General features: G+C 40.2%; 1 protein-coding gene across 1 annotated transcript in view; it reads left to right on the forward strand.

Moving 5' to 3' along the window:
- Window positions 1-23,676, forward strand: part of APBB2 (amyloid beta precursor protein binding family B member 2) — a 381,693-nt gene that overhangs the window by 135,836 nt on the left and 222,181 nt on the right. The window contains 1 exon segment of the mRNA XM_032593000.1: window positions 9,912-10,027. The gene's annotated coding sequence lies outside the window, so the exon portion shown is untranslated.

Below are 23,676 nucleotides of genomic sequence, written 5' to 3' on the forward strand. Positions count from 1 at the left end.
ATCTGTTTCCTAATTTATATATAGAATGAAATCTCACATTATCAGTTTGTCTTATATGGTTGGCTGGTTTATATATTTATTGATCAATTTCTGCCATTTTTAAAATTTATTTTTTATTTACAATTATATATATATATATATATATATATATATATATATAAATATAAAATATATGGCTTATAAATTCCTGCCTGCTTATCTGCATTGTCATTTTCCACTTCTGAGAGGCAATTACTTTCCATTCAGTTAGCTCTTTTTCTTTTTAAAAAAAAATTTTTTGGGGGCTTCTGGGTGGCGCAGTCGGTTAAGCGTCCGACTTCAGCCAGGTCACGATCTCGCGGTCCGTGAGTTCGAGCCCCGCGTCGGGCTCTGGGCTGATGGCTCAGAGCCTGGGGCCTGTTTCTGATTCTGTGTCTCCCTCTCTCTCTGCCCCTCCCCCGTTCATGCTCTGTCTCTCTCTGTCCCAAAAATAAATAAACGTTGAAAAAAAAAAAAAGAAATCTCTCTTAAAAAAAATTTTTTTTAATAACGTTTATTTTTGAGAGAGAGAGAGACAGAGTGCGAGCAGGGGAGGGGCAGAGAGAGAGGGAGACACGGAATCTGAAGCAGGCTCCAGGCTCCGAGCTGTCGTACAGAGCCTGATGCTCGAACCCACAAACTGCGAGATCACGACCTGAGCCGAAGTCAGATGCTTAGCCGACTGAGCCACCCAGGGGCCCCCAGCTCTTTTTCTTATATTTACTTCCATATAGTTAATTAATACATTCATATTGATATTTCTTTTTTTTTTTTTCAATTTTGCACACTAAACATTGAATTCCTATGAAGGAAGTTAAGGAGTTAGCTTTGGGGTTTTCTGTTTTGTTTTGTTTTTAGGAGTTAGCTTTGTTTTATTCTCCTTCACTCTCTAAGATAGTTGTATCTCAGCTTACTTTCACTATAAATATTTTTCACAGCTAAGCTATACAGTGTACTATGACTTTATATTCTGTTATGCGCAGCATACTTAAGTTCCTTTTTTTGATTCACTTATTCATCCCCAAATTCTCAAATAAGGTCAGACACAACAGCTTTTGTCTCTCAGTTCTTACATGTGCACATATGTGTGTATGACATTTTTCTCCAGAACCTTCTGCTTGCGTGCTCCATTCTGGACTTTACTCTTGAGACCTTATGCATAGCTGTGGACCTGGAATTTTCTTTTACTATCATGTTGGGAATTCTCAATTGACCTGGATGGGTGGCATCTCCCTTGCTTTTGTCTCTCTTTTGCGGAGGCACACTGCCCAGTTGCTTCTTGAGAAAGAATGTGTATGATGTATTTTTTTTTTTGAGATCTGGCAAGTGTGAAAATATCATTTAGTCTCTCCTCATACATGATTGGTATAGAATTTAAAGTTGGAAATTATTTTCCCTGAGAGTTTTGGAGGCCTCATTCCATTTTGTCTGCTTCCAATTTTATTATTGAATTGTTGGAAGCTTTTCTGTTTCTGGTTATTTTACATGTGACTTTTTTGAGCGGAGGGAGGAAGCCTTTAGAGTCTTTCCTTTTAGTCTCCTAATATTCTGAGAATCCATCATAATGTGCCTTGTTTTTGTAACTTTTTTCATTTATTGTGAAGATTTTGTAGGGGGTGGTGGACGATAATTTTCTTCCCATTGTTTTTTGTATTCTTTCTTTTTTGGAACCCTTACTTGTCAAATGCTGGAACTTTTGTATTTTTCCTTCAGTTTATTGTTAAAAAATTTTTTTTGACCTCTGTTTATTTTTTCTTCTACTCCAGGGTGCATATTTACCTTTATTATTTTCTAACCATTCTATGGATTTTTTTTATATCTATGATCATAATATGAATTTTTAAGAATTCTTTCCTGTTCACTCAATATTTCTATTTTTATAGCATCCTCTTCTTTTTTGCTTTATGGATGCAATATCTTTTACCCATCGGAGTTAATAATGTATGTATGAAGTTTCCAAAGCTTCTAGCATTGACTCTGTTTCCTTTTAAAGTTTCTATTTGTCATGTTAGACTCTTCATCACATGTCTGGTGATTGCTTTCCATTTGATATACGTGGAGACACTGAAAACTGATTGGAAGTTCTCTGCATGAACAAGTTGACAAGCTCTGTCTCTCGTCAACTGGTGGTCTTACTATTGGATGGCTTTTTCTTTTCAGAAGCCCCCTTTGTCTGTAGTTTTAGTAACAGTAGATCTCTTTACTCGGGCTGGTTAGTTTCTCTAGAAAAGTCTTCTAATTTCCTATGTGGCCGGTGCTGTAGAAACCCAGCAAGGGAAGGGGCTGTGGATCTCTCCATTCAGAGTGTCTACTTTCACTCAGTCCTCTCTTTCAGTGTGATGTCTCTGCTAGGTCATTGTTCCTAGTGTCCTGAGTCCAGACCTTCTTGGGTTTAACTTTTGCAAGGAGCAAACCTGAGATGGAGGGAGAGATAGTTGACAGGCTTAATGGTGGAGGAAGGATCTGGAAGTTTGCTCCTTAAAACATCTTGCAAGCAGTAGTCTGGTTTTCAGTGGCATCTCCACACTGCCCTCTCCATCCAGCCTGGACTTTTGATGAAACTGTGCCTGAATTTGCACTTTCCTAAGGTTCCTAAGTAACCCTTATTGGCTTACTTCTTCATGACGGTTCTGTCTGTAGACATTTAAGTTTTGTCTGTCCTTGCATTGCAAATTTACTCATCATTGGCCCATCTGATTTCTATTTTCCAGAATTTTTTTCCATTAAGTTTCTTCTCTTCCATTCTCTTTCTTGTTATATGTATATCTCTGCCTCTTGTTAAGTGTCATTTAGTGGCATTTTAGAGGGAATAGAGTTAAGCACATGATTGTAATCTACCACATACAACTGAAAATCCCTGTTAGTGAACTTTTGATATCTGGCCTTTCAATTTGGATTCATGTTGTCTGGTCCATTAAAGAAAAGTTTATTTGGTTATTCCAAGATGGATTCCATTTATTATACTTTTCAGTTTCATCCAGAAATGGAGCCTTTTTCCTGTTATGTACTCATTGTCAAAATGAGCTAGTTGTCACCCTTTCTTGATTTGAGTAGATAACAGGAAAAAGGCTCAGTTATCTCTAAAGTATAAATTCTAAGTGTGACCTCAAACCCAGTCACAAAAATAACATACAATTTCTTTCTTTTAATGTTTATTCATTTTTGAAAGACAGAGAAAGACAGAGCACAAGCTCTGTGGGGCGGAGAGAGAGGAAGACACAGAATCTGAAGCAGGCTCCAGCCTCTGAGCTGTCAGCACAGAACCTGATGTGGGGCTCGAACTCACGAACCGCAAGATCATGACCTGAGCCAAAGCTCAGCCGACTGAGCCACCCTGGTGCCCCATATACACTTTCAACATTGTAAAGAAATAACTTCCACTTTCTATGCTTTTCCATAACCTTAATCTCACTTGGTTCAGTCTTTCTTGGATTTTGTACTAGTTTGATTTGAGTTGTGTCCAAGGTGGAAAAACATTCTTTTCTATGTGGTCCCACTTGTATTGTGCAGGACACTGCGTTTTTATGAGTTATCTCTGTAGATTGTACAGAACAACATTAGACCATGACATCTTCTCCATTTCTAGGATAAAATCACTCCCTCTTATGAAATGTGGGAGCGTTTATAATGTGCCAGAGCTTACATTATTGGACATGTAAACACCATAGCGGAATCTGGACCGTATATAATCTCTCTTTCAACTTTGTCTTTAAATAGTACTTCCATTTTAACAGTAGCAGGTGATTTTTTTCTTTTACAATGTTTAACATATTATTAAGGTATAGCAAAGATTGTAAAATTATTATGGGCCTAGTCAATCACCGTAAAGCAAAGAGGAAGCTAATTCAAATTTTAAAGGTTTTGTGTCCTGCAGGATTTGAATGACTATCAGGGAATCTGATCTTATTCTTAATCAAGAGTTTAGAACATCTTTTTTTTCGAAAAACAAAATAATGTTTACCTTCACATGATAGAATTAATATTTTCCTGTTTCAAGCACTCCATGTTCTTTGTTGATAAATCAAGACTGAGAGCATATAGAAGTTCAGAGAGGAAACATTCTGTTCGAAGGTTCTTGTTTTCATCACGATAGGTAGAGTGCTAGGCATCTGTTTTGTGCTAAAGCTTACTAGAAGTGTCACTGCCTCTGAGCAACAAGCAGGAAATACTTCTGTCCTTAAAACCAAAAATAGATGCTCCTTCTCATTATCATAACTCAAAAGATCATCTTTTTTAATGAGATGGGCACATCCCCTGCGGTTTTCACAGATTTAAGAATCAGATTATTTAATGCAGAGCTTGGAGAAAAATAGCTCTGATAAGATAGATAATGGAAATTTTACTGAACGCTGAAACAAGAACTTTATCTTTCTGCATTTTTCACCTTTTATTTTTCATTTATTATTTTTGATGATTCCTAAAGAGATTCATTCATCTGTCTTATTTTAAGATGTTAGTACATTTACATAATTCTTGCTGTATATTAACTTCAAAAGATCATCACTGCAGAGAAAAAAAAATTGCTCACAAGAAGAATTGGATGTGTTAGGATTTAGGTATACTGTATGCTTTAGACAATTGTACAAAGTATTGTGTATTAATGTGTTGGCAGTTGGAAAGGTAAAAATTGCTACTTTGCTGATTTTAGAAAGTTCTGCCTGTGTTTTAGAAAGTGGGGCAAGGGAAACTAAAGAGAAGCAAGTAGAAGTAATTTAAGGGAAATAAAGTAATGTATTTGAAAGTGCTTTACAAACTTCCGAATAACATAAAGATGTTAATTACTGTTTCTGCAAGCCTTGACTTAAAGAGAGAAGAAAGATCCAAAAAGACTCAAAAAAAGAAAAAAATGGGAAAAAAGAGAAAAGAACTAACTCGGATAAGAAAACGTTCAGAAAGAAACACATTGAGAATACCATAATGGGGGGGGGAGGGGTTACGTTCTAGCTTTTTTTTAAATCTGAAAATGCAGTAGTACTTATACTTCTTATTTAAGCAGTTAAGTTAAAAACATTTTATAAACCAAAAGTTCTGCTGAAAATAATTTGGGGAAGGAATCTTATCATATGAGTTGGCAAGAATTGGGTGGAAACCACAAGGCAGATGACTTTCTCAGCTCTAAATAAAGATCTGTGTGTCATAGGGGCTTCTGTGCGGTGCTTCCACTTAATTAAGGTTTAATTTACATTTGTTGATATCATCTGAGCTGTACATTTTGTTCTTATTCACACCTTTACAAGGTAGGTATCATTAACCCATTTTACTGATGAGGCATAGAGGGTAATCGACTTGCCCCCAACCACTTAATTCTCCAGTGGCAAAACCCTCATTCATCCAACCCTTGAGCTTATTTCCACATCCCCACAGATGCTTCACGGCAGAGCAATTAATTCCATTGTGTTTCTAGATACATGGCTTATTGGATCTCTCTAGAAGAAGTCCTTGTTAAATAACAGTAGTCAATTTACAAATATCACCCCAGGGCATGTTTTAGGCCTGGCTGTGTTTTTACTAATTTGCATTCTGTAAGAACCAAGGAATAAACAAAGAAGACATCTCAGCTGCCCAAGTATGGGTTCAGAGTCTGTGCACTGTGCCCTTCACACCTTATCTGGAGTTTGGTATTTTAAGTTTCATTCTCTTCTAAATTTTATTTGGTTTCCAAAATCATAGCTGACTTGAGAAAGGGAAAGGTTCCTACTCTGACCGCAATGAGACTTGACTCTTGAGGGTTGGGGCGAGGGCGAGGAGATAATCAAACTATGAAAGGCAGACAAAGTGTCTCCTGGAGCAGAGCAGTCAGCGGCCTTTGAGTAGAAGAGCAGACAGCCCTCTGTGCCTCTGAAGCTTGTCTCGCCACTGGCCTTCATAGGCAGGTGTGTTCCATTTACCAGCAGTGCGCACAAAACCAGTATTGCACCCTGTCCCTCTATTCCATTGATTGTTTCTTCCTCTAGGATCCTGACTCTGCTTGGTTCTAGACCTGGATCTGTAACTTGGATTTCACCTTTAGCTCTCCAGGGTGTTTTTATACCTGTACTTTCCTTGCTGTTTGAACCTCAGCAATCTTAGTTTTGATTCTCAGAGTGTCCTGTTGGCTTTGGGAGGAACTCCAATCCTGCCAGCTCTGGTCATGGCCGTAGAAACTCAGCCTCTGCCCAGTATCCCCTGAGCCAGCTCCTTTAGTTCAGTGTTTTCATGTTCCAACGGAGCAAGATAATTGGTAGTCATATTGATGATCCCATGTCACCAAAGATTAATTATATTCTGTATGTTCCAAGAAGGCATTACATTTTAGAAAAAAAAAATTTAATCCAGTACGGTTGAAGCTAAACCCATTTTATTACTTAGATGGGTAGTCCTTCAACTGTTATGAAAACCTTGATCATTCTCAAGATCTTCTTCCTCCTTGCGGTTTCTAAAAAGCAGAAATTATATAGTATTATAACAGCATAGTGAGGCAGAGAATTATGAGTTATAGAATATTTTTGAGGAGCATAACCAATTTTTTTTAGTAGCTTGCACCAGCTTTCTTATCAAAAAATGGTTCATTAAACAAAGTCTTTTTTTTAACATTTTGTTTACAGATTTGTCTTTTAGGTCAATAGCAAATACTTAAGTAGAGATGCTACAATATCATAAAATAGTTAAAAAGGGAGATAGTGGAGCAAGTGGTTGTTGACATGAAATGTTTATTTTGGGGATAATTCTTGGCATTTTTGCCTCACATCAGCATAATAAGGGTTTGTAGAAGAGGAGGGAAACATTAATGTATTTGTTGAGGATAAATGGCCCTGTAGAGCATTTGTGTTAGTGAATATATTATGGATAGTCCCATAAATATAGTAATTAAAAAGTTGCACACTAAACATTTTGTGGACTGGCATAAATATCCCTTTCCTCCCCTCAATGGCCTGCATTCGAGTGAATAGTGCATTGTTCCTCTTGGTTTCTTAGTATTCTTAAAAATAGGAAAAAGAATGGTAGTCTCAAAGATTTGTTTCCTTCTTGGGGTATTGGCTGATCAGATGGGCAGAAACAGATTTGATGTTTTTAGGACTGAGTTATTTTTTTACAGTCAGAAAAATGTCCCACAATACCTACTAAAAAACAACAACAACAACAAGCAAACAAAACAAAACAAAAAGCAGCAACAACCCACGCTTCCTGGCTTTGGGAAATTTAATCATTAAAGTTATTTCCAGACAGTACCGCAGTGTGCTGGCGTATAATGTGTAAAATGTGTTCAGTAGAATCATTGATACCACAGAGCTTATGTGTTGTAAAAGACGCGAAATGATGAATAATATAAATATATATTAGGGACAAAAACATAGACCTGTAGTGAGTGAATTTTCTGGATTTTCAAGGAAGCCAGACTTGATTATCTCATTACTATCTGTTGCCCCAGTGGGTTGAACTTGAGGAGGTTGCTGTGTGAATGAGCATCTGGGAGGAGAGGCACCATGCTGTTAGAGTAATGACGTCCTGTCCTTCACACAGAAGGGTAACAAAGAAGGCAGACAGATGTAAAGTGGGCAATTTCTATTCCTTTGCATGCTCAAAATGTTCGCACCTAGCTATTTTCCCATTTATGAGGCATCCTGTTTTTCATAATTTCATTTTTTCTGAATCGTCTTACTTACCACACTATATGCATTTATGAGTTCATAAAGATTTTTTTCTGTGAGGAGGAGAGTAAATGCAGTTGAGTCTGATTTGCAGCTTGGCTTTGAGTCAATTAGGTTGAGAAAAGAAGGAATAGACTATTCCTGTTCTCACCATTTAATTAGCCTCTTTACCTCTTAGTTGTGAGAGCTCTTGACTTATGTACTGGCTTGTCGATTTATTCCATACTTGTTGACTGCTTGCTATGAATCCTATGCCCTGGGGATGCAAAGAGGAATGGCCCAGTTAGGTTTCTGATCTCTTTGGAACCATGTCCATCCTGGCTGACTTACTGACAGTGACATGTTTATCTAGAATTCTGAAATTCAGCCATCTTCCAAAGATGGCCTGGAGATGTTCATGGTAACAGAATAGACCAGCTCTGGAAGCCTCACAGCTTTTGAGATCACAAAATCTGCCTACAAAACATAAAATCTACTTTTTAAGGTGTTTTCCGTTGCATTAGACTTTCTAATGAACCTTGCTGTTGTGTATTTATTGGAGTGCTTTCCAAGAACTAAGTCACTTCCCGCACTTCTGAATTTGCTAGAACCTGAGGTGGAAAGTGGGCAGGAGCCTGAGGGGGATGGCGTTGCTGCTGTCTGAAGAAGCATTACGCTGGGCAGTCTCAGAGGCAGGAGCCATGGCCAACTGTACTCCCTTTCCTTGTCTTTATTTTCAAATGTCTGACTCTTCATTTTTATTCATCTGGTCATGCTTGGAGGGGTCTTTGAATTGAAGCATCTTCTGAAGCCTTGTGAGATGGTGGGTACTGGTTTCACTGAATGAAACTTATGTAAACCTTTGGCAATGTTGGCACCCCAAGCCAAAGGTCATTTTAAGCAGATCGTTCTTCTGGATGTTTTACTTACAAGATGCTTTTTCATACTGCTAAGTTCTGTCGATGTGCTCGCCTCACAGATGCCCCTATCCGTCCTGATATGCACTGGTATATGTGTTTATTTACCTTAAAACAGGGTTGGGCTGTTTCAATTTTGGAGGGTAGCATGAGTAAGAAACCAAGATTTTCAAGATCTAGGTTGTCAAACAATTTACATGTCAACCCATTCTCAGTAAAGAGCCTTCCCAGCTGTTTTATCTACAGCATTATTGTCATTTCATCTATTGCCTCCAACATCCCAATGCTCTTACCTACAACCTTGCTGTAACTAGGTTTGTCTTTATTCCTCTAATTCTAATATTCTTCTAATATCAGAGGGTTGTGGATTTCAGTGCCTGGCATATAGGAGTGTTCAGTGTATGTTTTTTAAATGAGAAATTAATAATGACAGCAAATCAATGTGATGTCTACAAAAATGAGCAGAAGTAATCTTTGCATTCAGTTGACTTCAGGAGGGGACATGAAGGGGGCTTCTGGGGTGCTGATAATGTTCTAGGTTTTGATCTGGTTTGTTCAGTTTAGGAAAATTCATTGAGCTGTTTACTTAATGATATGTGTACTCTTTCTATATTTATGTAATACTTCAATGGAAAGTTTTCTTAAAAAATCAGTCTGGGGGCGCCTGGGTGGCGCAGTCGGTTAAGCGTCCGACTTCAGCCAGGTCACGATCTCGCGGTCCGTGAGTTCGAGCCCCGCGTCGGGCTCTGGGCTGATGGCTCAGAGCCTGGAGCCTGTTTCCGATTCTGTGTCTCCCTCTCTCTCTGCCCCTCCCCTGTTCACACTCTGTCTCTCTCTGTCCCAAAAATAAATAAACGTTGAAAAAAAAAATTAAAAAAAAAAAAAAAATCAGTCTGATGTCTTCTCTACCCAGTACAGCAGATTTCTTTTTTTCTCTCAAGCTTTTAGAGTTTTTACAGGATATTAGTTTAGATGTCACAACAAAGAACCAGGCTAGCGTTGTTCCTTGACTTTAAGGAAGAGTTGAGGGGAACACCAACAAAATGTGGGTGGGATTGCCTGGTCTTCTGAAGAGGGCCAGGGAGGGCCAGCCCTGATGGATAGACTTGCAGTGACCTGCACTTCTGTCACACTTATTACAGGGGCCACATGCTAACCATCAGTAGGCTCTGTGCGTGCCTGCAGTGACAGGGGGACTTCATCTTGCATGTGACTATGAATAATTCATAAATGCGGTTAGCTGGAAATTTGTGGTCATCATTAGCATTTTAATGAAAAAAAATGCAGTCATTATCCTAAATCTGTTTTGTTTCTACTTTTTTTTTTTTTTTTGTCTCACCCCCACCCCCACCCCTATCCCTCACGACAGCTAACCATCTCAGTCTTTCCTGAGTACTTGGAAACTGCCGAGACCCCTGCTAATGTGCTGACTGGTCGCTATGGGCAGACGGTACCCGGAGGCTCACTGTCACCCAAGCAGCTCATGTACGTATGGGATTGGTCCCTCTTCTTTTTTCCTTTAAGTTTCATTGTAGACTATTGCAGTAAAGGTTTGTAACATTTAAATGAGAGTGTTTAGAAATGCAGGAGGATGCGTTGCTCTAGGGTACGTTTTTAATATTGAATGATGGGAAATGTTATTTAAATTAGGCTTTTTCTAATCCAGTGGCCATAGAAAGCCAGAAGTATGTATCAGCAGTCTCCCTCTTCTGTTTCAATGCATCCGCTCATAGATAGGGTTTTTTTTTTTTTTAAGTTTTCCTTTTCATCACAATATATAACATTTGAAACAGTAGGAGTGCCATAAATTAAAATCATTTCCCACTGATCTTTACAATTCTTTTAAGTAAAAAAATTCCTGGACCCAGAAGAGAAGTCCTCTGGGCATGGCGTTGTTGAATACGTGTTAAGGAGAGAGCCCCTGACTCTTTATTTGTTAGCATTCTCCAAAGGAGGAAACTCCTGATTCCCTCAGCGATGACTTTCAGTGTCTCACAAAACTTGTTTTTCCAATTATAGTCTTTCAGGAATGGCTGCTCTTGTGGCCTTTTCCTGTTTGTCTCTATCTCAGATTAATTTAGGACAAAAATTATTATTGCCCCTTTAATAATCTCTCCTATTTCTATAAAGGAGAGTTTGTCTTAAACTTATTTTTTGCCCCATTTAGACTTTTAGTAAAGTTTGGGCCAGCTGTTTACATATTTATTTGCTTTTGTTGCTTCCTTTGGACCTCTGGAATTTTGGCTTCAAATCAGGGGTGTGCTTGGGGTAATTTCCCAGAGTGCCTTTGCTCCCGTATTCTTTTCAATGTTTATTCATATCAAGTCCCATTTCCTTGTACACCTCCATGTTTTTCTTCATAGGAAAGTTAGAACTGCCCTCAAACCCTCCCCCAGACCATTGCTTCTAAAATATAAGCTAGGTTGTTAGAAGCAGTGGAGGAAGGGAGAGCTGACAACAGAGCAGAGATTCAGACCAACCACCAGCGATAACAGCCCACAGCGGGGGGATAAACAGCTTTTACACGTATACTTTAGTATCCTCCAACAGCATTATTATGTTACCCTAAAATTAGCAGTTTTCATAGTGAACATCAGAAAAAATTTACCCTTATACACTGTAAGATAGAGGTCAGCAAACTAGCCCATGGGCCAGATCCAGCCTCCACCTGTTTTTGTAGGACCTGACAATTGTTTTTATATTTTTAAATGGGTATGTAAGCACCTACATAATCTACTTTGCCTCTTGGCCCTCAGAGCCTAAACTATCTGCGATCTGTCCTGTTGAGAAAAAATTTGCCTATTCCTGCTGTGAAAGAAGTTGGAAGCCATGTACTATGATTGAAACATATGAATTTGTTATTTTTTGACCGGTTTTGTCCTACAAAAATGCTAATTTTATGTGGTTCAATCTAATATATTTTGAAGAAATTCATCTTTCAAAATGGTTAAAAGTTTGAACGTTGTCAGGGTTCTCAGGGTGGAAGAAGTAAATTTACTTAGAAAATTATGTATGTGGACCAGCTCATCGTTCACTGTCTTCGTGAGTGATTCACCATACATCTTTGGAGCTTTCCAAGGGGGCTTTGAGCTTCACAGCAGACTGGGCTGTTGAGTAGTTGAAAGGAAGCATTTCTTCTTCACTTGACTTAGGAAGAACTCTCTAGGAGAAAAACGTCCTTGTTTTACCCTTCCTGGGTGCCAGGGATGTGCTAGCCTTTCCCAGAGGCCTCTGCTGTGCATGGTGCTTTTTTCCGGGTGGGAACGAAGATGAGTGGCTGCATTTTGTGGTGGGCACACAGATGATTCCTTGGAACTAGAATGTAGTTCTCACCCTTTCGTGCCTTTCGTCTCCTTCTTAATAGTGTTGTTGCACCCTTAGTTCCATATATTAAAAAACCATCATTTATTTTATGTGGTGTGCTTTCCGTTCTTCCCTTTCTCCCCCCTTGTATCTCCCTTCTCCTGATTACGAAATAAGATTTGCTTGTTGAAACCTCCAGCTGTTGTTCTTTAGTGGCCACTCTCAGTGGTAGGAAACATTACCCTCAGCTGCTCTGTCTCCTGTCACCTGAGGCAAGAAAATTAAGATGACCTGGGGTTTCTGGACCGGTACTAGGTCTGAACAGGGCCACAATATTCCCTGGAGGAGAGAAAATATTTCAAGGGAAAAGAAATTCTCTGTAGAGTTTATAATTTTGTCCTTAAGTGTGGTCAGAACCATCAGTCCAGGGTTGATAGTATACAGTGCTGTGCTCTGAACAAGTTTTGAGGCTCATATGGCAAATTGGAGTTTTAGATTTTCAATGTTTCTGTCTTAGGATCATCATTTTCCCTTTCAGCACTGTCTTCTTTCAGGATAGGATGCTGTTCTTTGGTGGAATGGGGCATGGCATCCATTGAACACCAGAATAAGAAGTCAATAGCTACAGGTGATCTCCCCACTCTTTTCATGCAGATATTAGTGCTTGTGTTGAGACTAGAGTTTGAAAACTATCCTGGGACTGGCTAATAAGATTGCATCCTTGTTTTTTTGTGTGTTCGCACCTAGCCATTCTCTTGCGTGCCTTCAGCTGCGCCAGCTGTAGCTGTCAGGATCTGGACTGTGGCCATAGTCTCCTGACCTCTGGCCTGCAGTCCCTCTCCCTGCAAATTGGACTCATACATCCAGCCAAATTCACCTAATGGCATCCCTGTGCAGAATGTTTCGTGCATCCCCACTCGTCTAGAAGGTCACCCTGACATTTGAGTCCTCCACATTTTCTTTCGCTGCCCCTTATTTTAGTACCCCTGACTCATGGTTAATAATAGTTTTTGTTGGTAGTATTACTCCTCAGCAGATATCTTACATTAGCCTCAGTGGGCTCCTCCCACTGAGACATACTGGTGCCTTTGGGTCCCTGTGCCGTTCCCTCTCTGGAATTCAGATCCATCTTTTGACCACCTGCTGCAACTCTACTGTGGCTTTAGGGTGTAGCAGAATTGCCCTCATTCCCCAGGAAGCTTCCCTGGTTTCCCAGATAGTAGTAGCATGTGCCCAGGTAGCTCTTTAATCTCCCTCCTGAAGCTTATGTCCCAAATGGCTCTTTATATTTTGGAATCTTTATATACTTGGTCTGAACTTTGACACTGAACTCTTTTTTCACTTCCCTCATCTTCTCTGCCTGTGAGGACAGCGCTTTATCTACGGTAGATCCTTAGATAATTGTAGCATCACTTTGGGTTTGGGATGCGATCTGATAATTGTCTGCAGGAAGCCCCTGTAAGCATTTTCCAGAGCTCTGGGCCGAGCTTGCCTCCAGGGCAGTCCGTTGCTTCAACACGTGCTGCTCACCTACCCCTGGCTCTGCTTCCACCTTCCTTTCCCTCTCTCAGAGGGTAGCTGTTTCCTCCTTTTCTGCACTTAAGAAATTTCTGTTTGAAACGTTTAAACAGTGACAGGCACACACAACCGTTTCTTTTGGCCTTCCCTTCTTGACTTCCTTGGTGTCATTAATGAAAGGCTTCGTTTTGTTTTGTTTTTTAAGTTTATTTATTTTGAGAGAGAGAGAGCAGGGGAGGAGCAGAGAGAGAGAGGGAGAGAGAGAAGTCCAAGCAGGCTCCACGCTATCAGCGCAGAGCCTGACACGAGGCTCAATCTCATGAACCCTGAGATCATGACCTCGGCCAAAATCAAGAGTTGGATGCTTAATCGACTGAGCCACCCAGGTGCCATGAAAGGCATTGGTTTGTAAAGATTCATTGTGTTATCCCCATTTCACAGATAAGAAAACTGCCGCTTGAAACAGAAAAGTAACTTGTCAGAGCAGAATTGCAGTTTGAGCCTGGGTTTTATCCTCTCCACCCCACCCTGCCTGACCTTGTCCCCATCTGTATTCTCTCCTACGCTGGGGTTGTCTAGTGACCTGGTGATCATTTATTTAGGTGGTATCCACTCACAAGTTCTCCACACCAGGGCTTTTGGTAAATACAGGTCTTAAAGACCTACAAGATTCAGCATCAAAGAATGCCGACATCTGTCTCTGTCTCTTACCTCTTTTAAACTCTGGAGCCACAAATGACACAGAGGCCTTAAGAGAGCACTTTGTGTAGAAAGAGTAATAGTAATAAATACCGTAATGGTAATAACACTTTTAAATCATACAAGTAATACATGTTTAATATAGAAAAAATTAAAAATAAAGAGAAAATAAGCTCTTACACCTCCACATACCAAGAGATTAACCATTTTATGCCTTTGTTGAATACCCTTCTGTAAGTCAAATATTCTCTCTCGATATATTTATTTTCTGCTTATTTACAGAAATGGGATAATGTCGTCCATGGTGTTTACTCAACAAAGTGTCATAAATATCTTTCTAGACTAGTACATTTACTTTCCTGGCAGCTTAAAACCAGCTGTGGCCAGTGGTAGACTATCTGTGTGGTATTCCAGAGGGAGGAAGTAAAAACAGTTGAATGCAGGGAGGCTGCTTGACGTTAAAGAACAACTTTTACCATGGTTAAAAAAGGGCTGGTTAGGACCTGTTACATTGATTTTCAGTATCCATTAATGGGTCTCAGCTCCCAGTTTGGAAAGCACTGGCCTAAGAGATCACATGCTAGTGGAAAGCATCCTTGGACAGAATTGGTGGTGGGGGAGTGGGAAGGAGCAGAGTTTCTGAACTCAGCTGGGGTGTGAGGAAACTTTCAGAATTTGCATTGAGTCCAGAAGTCTGAGAGCAGTGCTCAAGATCATTAATAGTCAAGTGGGTTTCAGTGCCCAGGACAGGCAGGAAATGACGCAGTCACCCGAGAGAGGGGCTTTCTGCTCTGGTTTTAATCGGTTTTCCTGGTGTGGGAAGAAGTCCTGCAGGATTGTCCAGATGCTGGTGATCACAGCTGAGGAGTCCTTGGGGAGTCTCATAGTTTTAGTAATAAGATTCCCTGAACAGTAAGGGGATATTGGAATTGGGAAATGTTAAAGGAACAAGATTTTATTTTTTTTATTATTATTTTTTTATTTTTTTAATGTTTATTTCTGAGACAGCGAGAGACAGAACATGAGTGGGGGAGGGACAGAGAGGGAGGGAGACACAGAATCCAAAGCAGGCTCCAGGCTCTGAGCTGTCAGTACAGAGCCCAACACGGGGCTCGAACTCACAAACAGGTCATGACCTGAGCCAAAGTCGGTCGCTCAGGTGCCCCTAAAGGAACAAGATTTTTAAAATAATGCTGATTAAATTCTTCCTCTGTCCGATGGGAGGAAAAAAGACCCATTTATCTTAGAAAATGTATAAATACCGAAAAGCACAAAGAAAAAAACCCATCCTTAACATTTTAGATGTGTTTTTATGGTCTTGGTGCATTGGTACCTTTAGATTAAACATTATTGTGATCATACAGCATGTCTTATGTTACGATGTGCTTTTTGTCACTAATTCATCATGCAAATTTCTGACATTAAATCTTCTTTTAGTATGTGATTTTTAACAATCTAACACATTATTACATTGCACGGGTATATCGTGATTACCAATCACCCACTGTTGAGCATTTAGGGTATTTCTAATCTCTTGATGTCCTTCTGGATTAATCATCACTCGTAACTCTATTTTTCTCCTTAAGAAATGGCCATAGGTGAAACTGCTGAGTTAAAAGGTTTGTTTGCACATTATGAAGACATTGCTATGCACACCCGAACTGCCCTCTGGAGAAGTTGTATCTATTTCCATTCCATCGCCCTTGTGTGAAGACTGAACATTTCTTTCTATTCTGGAAACGCAAGGATAAAAAACACTTTCTGATATGATAGGTTAAAAATGCTATCCTCTTGTTATAGTTTGCATTTTCTTTTTTTCTCCTCATATTGAGGCTTAACTTTTTTTTATCTGTTCAGTAGCCGAAAATCAGCTGCGTGAAATATGTGTGATGCAAATGTAAAACAACTCAACTTTTTTTTGTGCAGATAATCTAACTTGTTTTCATTGTGTGTGGTTTGTATTGTGTTTTTTTTTTTTTTTAATTTTTAATGTTTATTTTTGAGAGAGAGAGAGACAGAGCATGAGCAGGAGAGGGGCAGAGACAGAGAGGGAGACACAGAATCTGAAACAGGCTCCAGGGTCTGAGCTGTCAGCACAGAGCCTGATGTTGGGGCTCAAACTTGGGAACAGTGAGATCATGTCCTCAGCCGAAGTCGGATGCTTAGCCGACTGAGCCACCCAGGTGCCCCTTTATTGGTTATAAGTTAAATGTCTAGTTCTTTAAAAAGACAAGTTGCCAGGGTTTTCATATGGCAATAGCCTGAGGAGTTTAATTAAAATAGGAGAGTCCCTGCACTTAGAACTCTGTGTTGGAGAGCACACAGCCTGTGATTGCTGCAGAGCCCTGGATAGGGAGACAGGAGGCCTGAGTCCAGACCTGGGCCTGCCAAGTAGAGCTAAAGGCATGGACAAGTTATTAGAAACAACCGAGTCTTGGAGCATCTGGGTGGCTCAGTGCAGTGCATTGAGCATCAGACTCTTGATTTCGGCTCAGATCATGTTCTCATGGTTCATGGATTCAAGCCCCACTTTGGGCTCTGTGCTGACAGTGTGCGTCTGCTTGGGATTCTCTCTCTCTCTCTCTCTCTCTCTCTCTCTCTCTCTCTCTCTCTGCCCCTCCCCTGCTCATGCTGTCTCTCTCTGAAAATAAATAATTTTTTTTAAATTTTTTTAACGTTTATTCATTTTTTGAGAGACACAGGGTGTGAGTGGGGGAGGAGCAGAGAGCGAGGGAGACACAGAATCGGAAGCAGTCTCCAGGCTCTGAGCTGTCAGCACAGAGCCCGACGTGGGGCTCGAACTCACAGGCAGTGAGATCGTGACCTGAGCCGAAGTCGGACACTTAACCGACTGAGCCACCCAGGCGCCCCTGAAAATAAATAATTTTTAAAAAAATTAAAAAAAAATAACCAACTGAGTCTTATTTATGACATCTGTAAATTGAGGAGTTGGACTGGACGACATTTAGGCAATCTCTAGTTGAAAAATTCAATTATATTTATTTTCGAGAAAGAACAGTGAGTGACGTTTGGCCGTAGGGAGAACCAAGTCAAAATCAGAGCAAATGAATTCCAAACGTAGAACTCAGAAAATGAATGGGTAGTGAAGTATTATTTAAACTTGGATTTTAACTGCTTAAAATGTCTGCAAATAGGCCAAGACAAAGAGCTTTTAAAGGAGAGTGATCACATTCAAATAAGTAAAGGTAATCCACTTTACTACATAATAGCAGTGATAAACATAAAAATGCTTTTACAAGATAATGTTTTGGTTTATCTAGTTAGCTGAGACAGTGTGATAACATCCACTTCCTAGTGTGCTTCTGATAGGAAAAGTTTTGAGTAACCATTATGAATATGATTAAGTACAGGGCCTGACATATAGTAAGTGCTCAATAAATATACATTGAATGAATGAACAAATAAGTACTTACTTGAAAACTTACTTAGCATTGATGGGGGGTGGAAACTCCTTGCACATTACAAATTTTTCCGAATCCTGTTTTGTAACACACTCGGTTCTCTAGCTTTGGTTGTATTCGGGTAGCTTCTTTCTATACGTGACAGCCCACACTGTTTTGCACCCGCCTGACTCATTATCCTTCTCACCCATATCTCCTTAGTTTCCTCCTTTGCAAGATGGGAAACAGCTCTAAATGCCCTTGTATGTTTTTAGGGTCAGTTTCTTTTATCTCTGTCAAGGCTGAATTACCAAATCTTCCTGTTCTCCCTCCTACCTCCTGTATGTTTTCTGTTGCTGCTGTAATAAAGTACTGCGTAGTGGCTTAAAACAACAGTTTTATTCTCTTACCATTTTGGAGACCTGACATCTGAAAGGGGTCTTACTGGGCTGCCCAGGTGTCAGCCGGGCTGATTCCACTTGGAGCCTCTCTCTCGGGGAGAATCTGTAGCTTTGACTTTTTCAGCTTCTGGGAGTTCTTGTGTTCTTGTCTTGGGGCCCCTGTCTCCGTCTTCAAAGTGGATTGCTCTAGTCTCGGCTTGCATCACCTTCTCCCCTTCTGTAGTTAAATCTGACTCTGCTTCCTCCTATAAAGACAATTATAATTACATTTAGTGCCCCCAAAACATCCAGAATCTCTCCTCCTCTGGAGACTTAGTCCCATCACATCTGCAGAATCCATTTTGCCCACATCAGGTCACTTCACAGCCTCTGGGGGATCAGGATGTAAGTATCTTTGAAGGGGAGGGGACAACATTATTCAGGTTGCTACACCTTCCTTCTGTCTTGCCATGTTGTGCTTTTCCCTTTTCTATTTACTACCAACTATTTGCTCTTGTACGAACTTAACACACACACGTGTTTGTGTGGGAAGTTACTGCAACCACTTGGAGAATTCTTAGTTTCCTCTCAAGCAACTCATCTCTGAATTGCTGTGCCAGGTACTCTTGTCAAAGTCGGACTGCTGTCACTTGACAGGAGTAAGAGGCAAGGTTTAGTACAAGGAAGGATATAGAGACATGCCAAACCCAAGACACTGTTCTGCTGGCAAATCTCCAAATCCTGTTGGAGTAAACCCTGCTTGTTAGCTGACCCTCTACAGCTTCCACCCAAATTACCTTCCAGTTCACAAATTCGTTCTTTGGCTGTGTCTGATCTTATTGAATTGGCCCGTTGAGTTTTTCCCCTTAACCGAGATATAATTCACACTCTACAGAACTCACCCCTTTAAATTATAAAATTCAGTAGCATTTAGTGTATTCACAAAGACACGTGACCATCACCACTGTCTAATTCCAGGACATTTTCACCACTCTGAAAGGAAATCCTGAGCCTATCAGGAGTTACCACCACAATTGCCCACCCTTCCCCCTCAGAAACCACGGAGCTACTGTGTCTCCAGCATAATGTTTTCAAGTTTCATCCATGTTGTAGTACTTCCCAGCACTTCATTCTTTTTTGTTGTCGAATAATATTCCGTTGTACAGATATACCACATTGGTTTTTCTTTGTTTTCTAAAAAAGAGAGAGCACAAGCAGGGGAGGAGAGCGGGGGACCGAGGATCTGAAGCAGGCTCTATGCTGACAGGCTGAGCACAGCTGGGGCTTGAGCTCATGAACCACGAGATCATGACCTGAGCCAAAGTCAGATGATGCTCAACTGACTGAGCCACCCAGGTGCCCCGTATTTGGTTTTTCTATTCATCCCTTTATGGACATTTGGGTTGTTCCTACTTTTTGGTATTCTAAATAATGTTGCCATGAACATTCACGTACAAGTTTTTGAGTGGACAAATGTTTCCATTTCCCTTGGGTATATACATGAGAGCAGAATTGCTGGGTCATATGATAACTCTATTTTAACCTTTTGAGAAATTTTTAGTGTCATAAAGTAGGTGGACCCTTTTACAATCCCACCAGTAATGTGAGAGGGTTCCCTTTTTTTGGCATCCTTACATTACTTTTTATTGTCTTCTTGATTATAGCTGTCCTAGTGGTTGTGAAGTAGTATGTTATTCTGGGTTTGATTTGCATTTTCCTAATGATTTGATGATGTTGAACATCTTTTCAAATCCTTTGTTCATTTAAAAACATTTTTTTTAAGTTTACGTGTTTTGAGAGAGAGAGAGAGTGAGCGAGCGAGCGGGGGAGAGGCAGAGAAAGAAGGAAAGAGAGAGAATCCCAATCAGCCTCCACACTGTCAGCATGCAGAGCCCGACACAGGGCTCAAACTCATAATAATATGCGAGATTGTGACCTGAGCCCAAATCAAGAGTTGGTCGCTTAACCGACTGAGTGACCCAGGTGCCCCTCCTTTGTTCATTTTTAAATTGGGTTATTTATCCTTTTCTTCTTTATGTATTCTGGTTACGATACCCTTTATATATTCTAGTTACTATAAAAGTTTTCTCCTATTCAGAAATAGGAGAAAAATACTTGTATTTTTACTTGCTTGATATTGTCCTTCAAAGCAAAAAGTTTTAAATTTTGATGCAGTTAAGTTTATGTTTTTTGTTGTTTATATTTTTGATGTCATATCTGATAAATATTGCCTAATCCAAGGTATTGAAGATTTGGTCCTATTTTTTTCCTAATAACTTATAATTTTAGTGCTTACATTTGGGTGTTTGATTCATCTGAGTTAATGTGTTCTCAAGCAGTGGTTCAGTTCATTCTGCTGTATGTGCATATCTAGTTGTCCCAGGACTGTTTATCAAAGGACTGTTCTTTCCCTTATTGAGATAAGTTTTATAATTTCTGCAAAGAAGCCAGATGACTTCTTTAATAGGGACTGCATTTAATTTTTAGATCATTTCGAGATATATTGCTGTCTTCATAGTATTGCCTTCCAAATACATGTACGTGGATAGCTTTCATTTATTTAGGCCTCCCTTAATTTCTTTCTGTGATGTTTTATAGTTTTCAGTGTACAAGATTTCTACTTTAGTAAATGTATTTTTAAGTATTTTATTCTTGTTTGATGTTGTTATAAACAGAATTGTTCTCTTTTTTTAAGTTTGTTTATTTTGAGAGACAGAGCATGTGTGCGTGTGCGCATGATTGTGGGAGGGGCAGAGAGAGAGGGAGACAGAATCTCAAGCAGGCTGTCCACACTGTCAGCACACAGTCCGCTGTGGGGCTCAATCTCGTGAACTGTGGGGTCATGACCTGAGCTGAAACCAAGAGTCGGAAGCATAACCTGCTGAGCCACCCAGATGCCCCTAACAGAATTGTTTTCAGTGTATGGAACTTGAACTTGTTTGTATGCATGTGTGGTTTTCTGCGTGTACACTATATACATAATACGTAGTGTGTGTGTCTGTGAGTGTGTGTGTGTATATCTCATTTCCTTCCTTCAGTCTTGCAATTTCTAGTAGATTTTTTCAAATTCACCTGCTGTCCTTTCATGCTATCCTGTTTTTGTATTCTGCAGTTGTTTCAATACAAAGCCTCTTTCAGACTTTCTACTATTTTTAGCTCTTGGACGCAGATTTTGCCATTTGCGTTGGCCATCTCTCTTTTTCTTGTTTAGTCTTAAACTTTGACTGTGAGGGCCAGTCAGATGGGGGGTCATTTGCCATGGGAGTCCAATGTGAATAGGAACGTGGAGACCCAGGGCATTTTTTTCATTTGCTTCAGTTCGTGCTTCATGGGTATCATTGCTTCTGGACCAGTCTTTGTATTATATTTTGGGACAGGGAACCTGAGGCTACATGAATGTTATGTGTTTGGATACCATACCTCCCTATAAGAGTAGTCTTGGGATTTTGACTTGACATTGGTGAGGCTTTAAAAATTTTGTTTGTTGGGGTGCCTGGGTAGCTCAGTCAGTTGAGTGTCCAACTCTTGATTACAGGCTCAGGTCATGATCTCAGGGTTCGTGAGATCGAGCCCCGCATCAGGCTGTGCACTGAGAGCATGGAGCCTGCTTGGGATTTTCTCTCTCTCTCTCTCTCTCTCTCTCTCTCTCTCTCTCTCTGTCCTGCCCCCACTCATGTGTGCACATGCACACTCTCTCTCTCAAAATAAACAAACATTAAGAAAAGTAAATTTTTTTTTTTGCGTATTTCCTTCCTTCCTTCCTTCCTTCCTTCCTTCCTTCCTTCCTTCCTTCCTTCCTTCCTTCCCCCAAACAAAAGCTTCCTTGCAAAGCTTAAGGGGTGGGAAATGAATATTTTCTAGACTTTGTTTTACTGAGGGGCAGCCCTTTGTGACTGCCGGCATAGAGCAGGTAGCTCAGCTTTGTCTGGCCAGGTTCATGGGTCCTGTGGTCTGTGTGCCCCTTTCTTTGTAGATTATCAGAATCTTAGACATTTAGGCCATACTGTGCTCTGATAGCCTTCCAAGTGTTCAAGCGTTAATGTTCTCTACTGACTGAGTTCCATCTTCAGTTCTGGCCCAGGGATTTACTTCTCGTGATTTTGACATTTTTCTTTGTAAAATAAGGTGTTAGGTATATGTTATTCAGGTTTTCCATATATTTGAAACAGGCAGAATCCTCCTTTGTCATCTTGGCCTACCATATGGACTAGGAACTTTGGCACAACCTGACTGTAGGATTTTTAAGACCTTTCAATCACCAGATTACAATCTCTGATTTCCAGAGAACCTTAAATATAAATGAGCGTTAAGTAAATATTAATTCAGTGTACGGGTGTTCTGCAGAGGTGCCTTGCACCTGAGTAATCCCAGTTTTGTAGTGTCGTGAAATACGGTCTCATCCATGGACTCCTGACCACTCGTAGAACACCGCTTTCTGTGCACGTCTCAGAATCAGTAAGCCAGATTCTAGATTTTTATATGGCATGTGAACCAAAGCTGTGCACTTGCTTATCAGAGTCCTATCTATTGCCTGTATTTTTAGATACTCATAAAATAGAGCTTGTCTTCGTGTCTAGTAAGTAAAGGTTACATCTTGATGTTAATGGTAATAAAGAAAGGTGACAGCTCTATATTTATCTCTCAGGAGAGAGAAATTAAAGTTCAGTAGTCTAAATTAAAATCCCTTCTTTGCAAATTTTTGCTTTTTTTTTGTCTTAAAATTCCCTCTGTAGTCTGCTTCTGAGGTGGACGTTTGAAATATTGCATCAGTTGAATGCAAACTGGTGCAGCCACTCTGGAAAGCAGTATGGAGGTTCCTCAAAAAATAAAAAATAGAACTACCCTACAACCCAGCAGTTGCACTACTTGGTATTTATCCAAGGGTTACAGGTGCACTGTTTTGAAGGGGCATATGCACCCCAGTGTTTTTAGCAGCATTACCGATAATAGCTGAAGTATGGAAAGAGCCCAAATGTCCATCAATGGATAAAGGAGATGTGGTGTGTGTGTGTGTGTGTGTGTGTGTGTGTGTGTGTGTGTGTATCACTTGGCAATCAGAAAGAATGAAATCTTGCCGTTTGCAACCACATGGATGGAACTAGAGGGTATTATGCCAAGCAAAATTAGTCAGAGAAAGACAAGTATCATATAACTTCACTCATATGAGGAATTTAAGATACAAAACAGATGAACATAGGGGAAGGGAAGCAAAAATAATATGAAAACGGAGGGGAACAAAACGTAAGAGACTCTGAAATATAGAGAGCAAGCAGAGGGTTGATGGAGGTGTTGTGGGAGGGGGGATGGGCTAAATGGGTAAGGGGCTTAAGGAATCTACTCCTGAAATCATTGTTGTGCTAGATGCTAACTAACTTGGATATACATTTAAAAATAAATAAATGAAAAGATGCTCAAGAAAATGAAACATTGCATCAAAATTTATTTCGTTCTGGTAATGAAAAACTCTCCTCTTCACGTGGAGGCTCTGGGTTTAGCATCTCCCTGCAGTAACAAGAGAGAGCAGAACCAAGAGGCCCTGGGTCAAGTCTTCACCAGTGTAGGAGTGGCCACCCTGGAAAGAAGCCTGTTTGGTGTCTGCCTAGAAAACATGGCAGAACAGTCCTTGGAGGGAACTAAGCGGGACTTCCCTTTTTATTTTCTACAGACTAACTTTCTTGTTCCATGAACAAGGAACCTGTTTGCATAGTGTGGTGAGTACCTGCAAATCTCATACCCAGCATTTTTGGGACAACAACTCTAGGGGCTTCTGAACAGCCTTTCCCCCAAATTTCAGAAGAAGAAAATTCAGATGGTGGGATGGATTAGTCTTCTG

This window comes from Lynx canadensis, chromosome B1 (genome assembly GCF_007474595.2).
Source record: "Lynx canadensis isolate LIC74 chromosome B1, mLynCan4.pri.v2, whole genome shotgun sequence".
NCBI lineage: Eukaryota > Metazoa > Chordata > Mammalia > Carnivora > Felidae > Lynx > Lynx canadensis.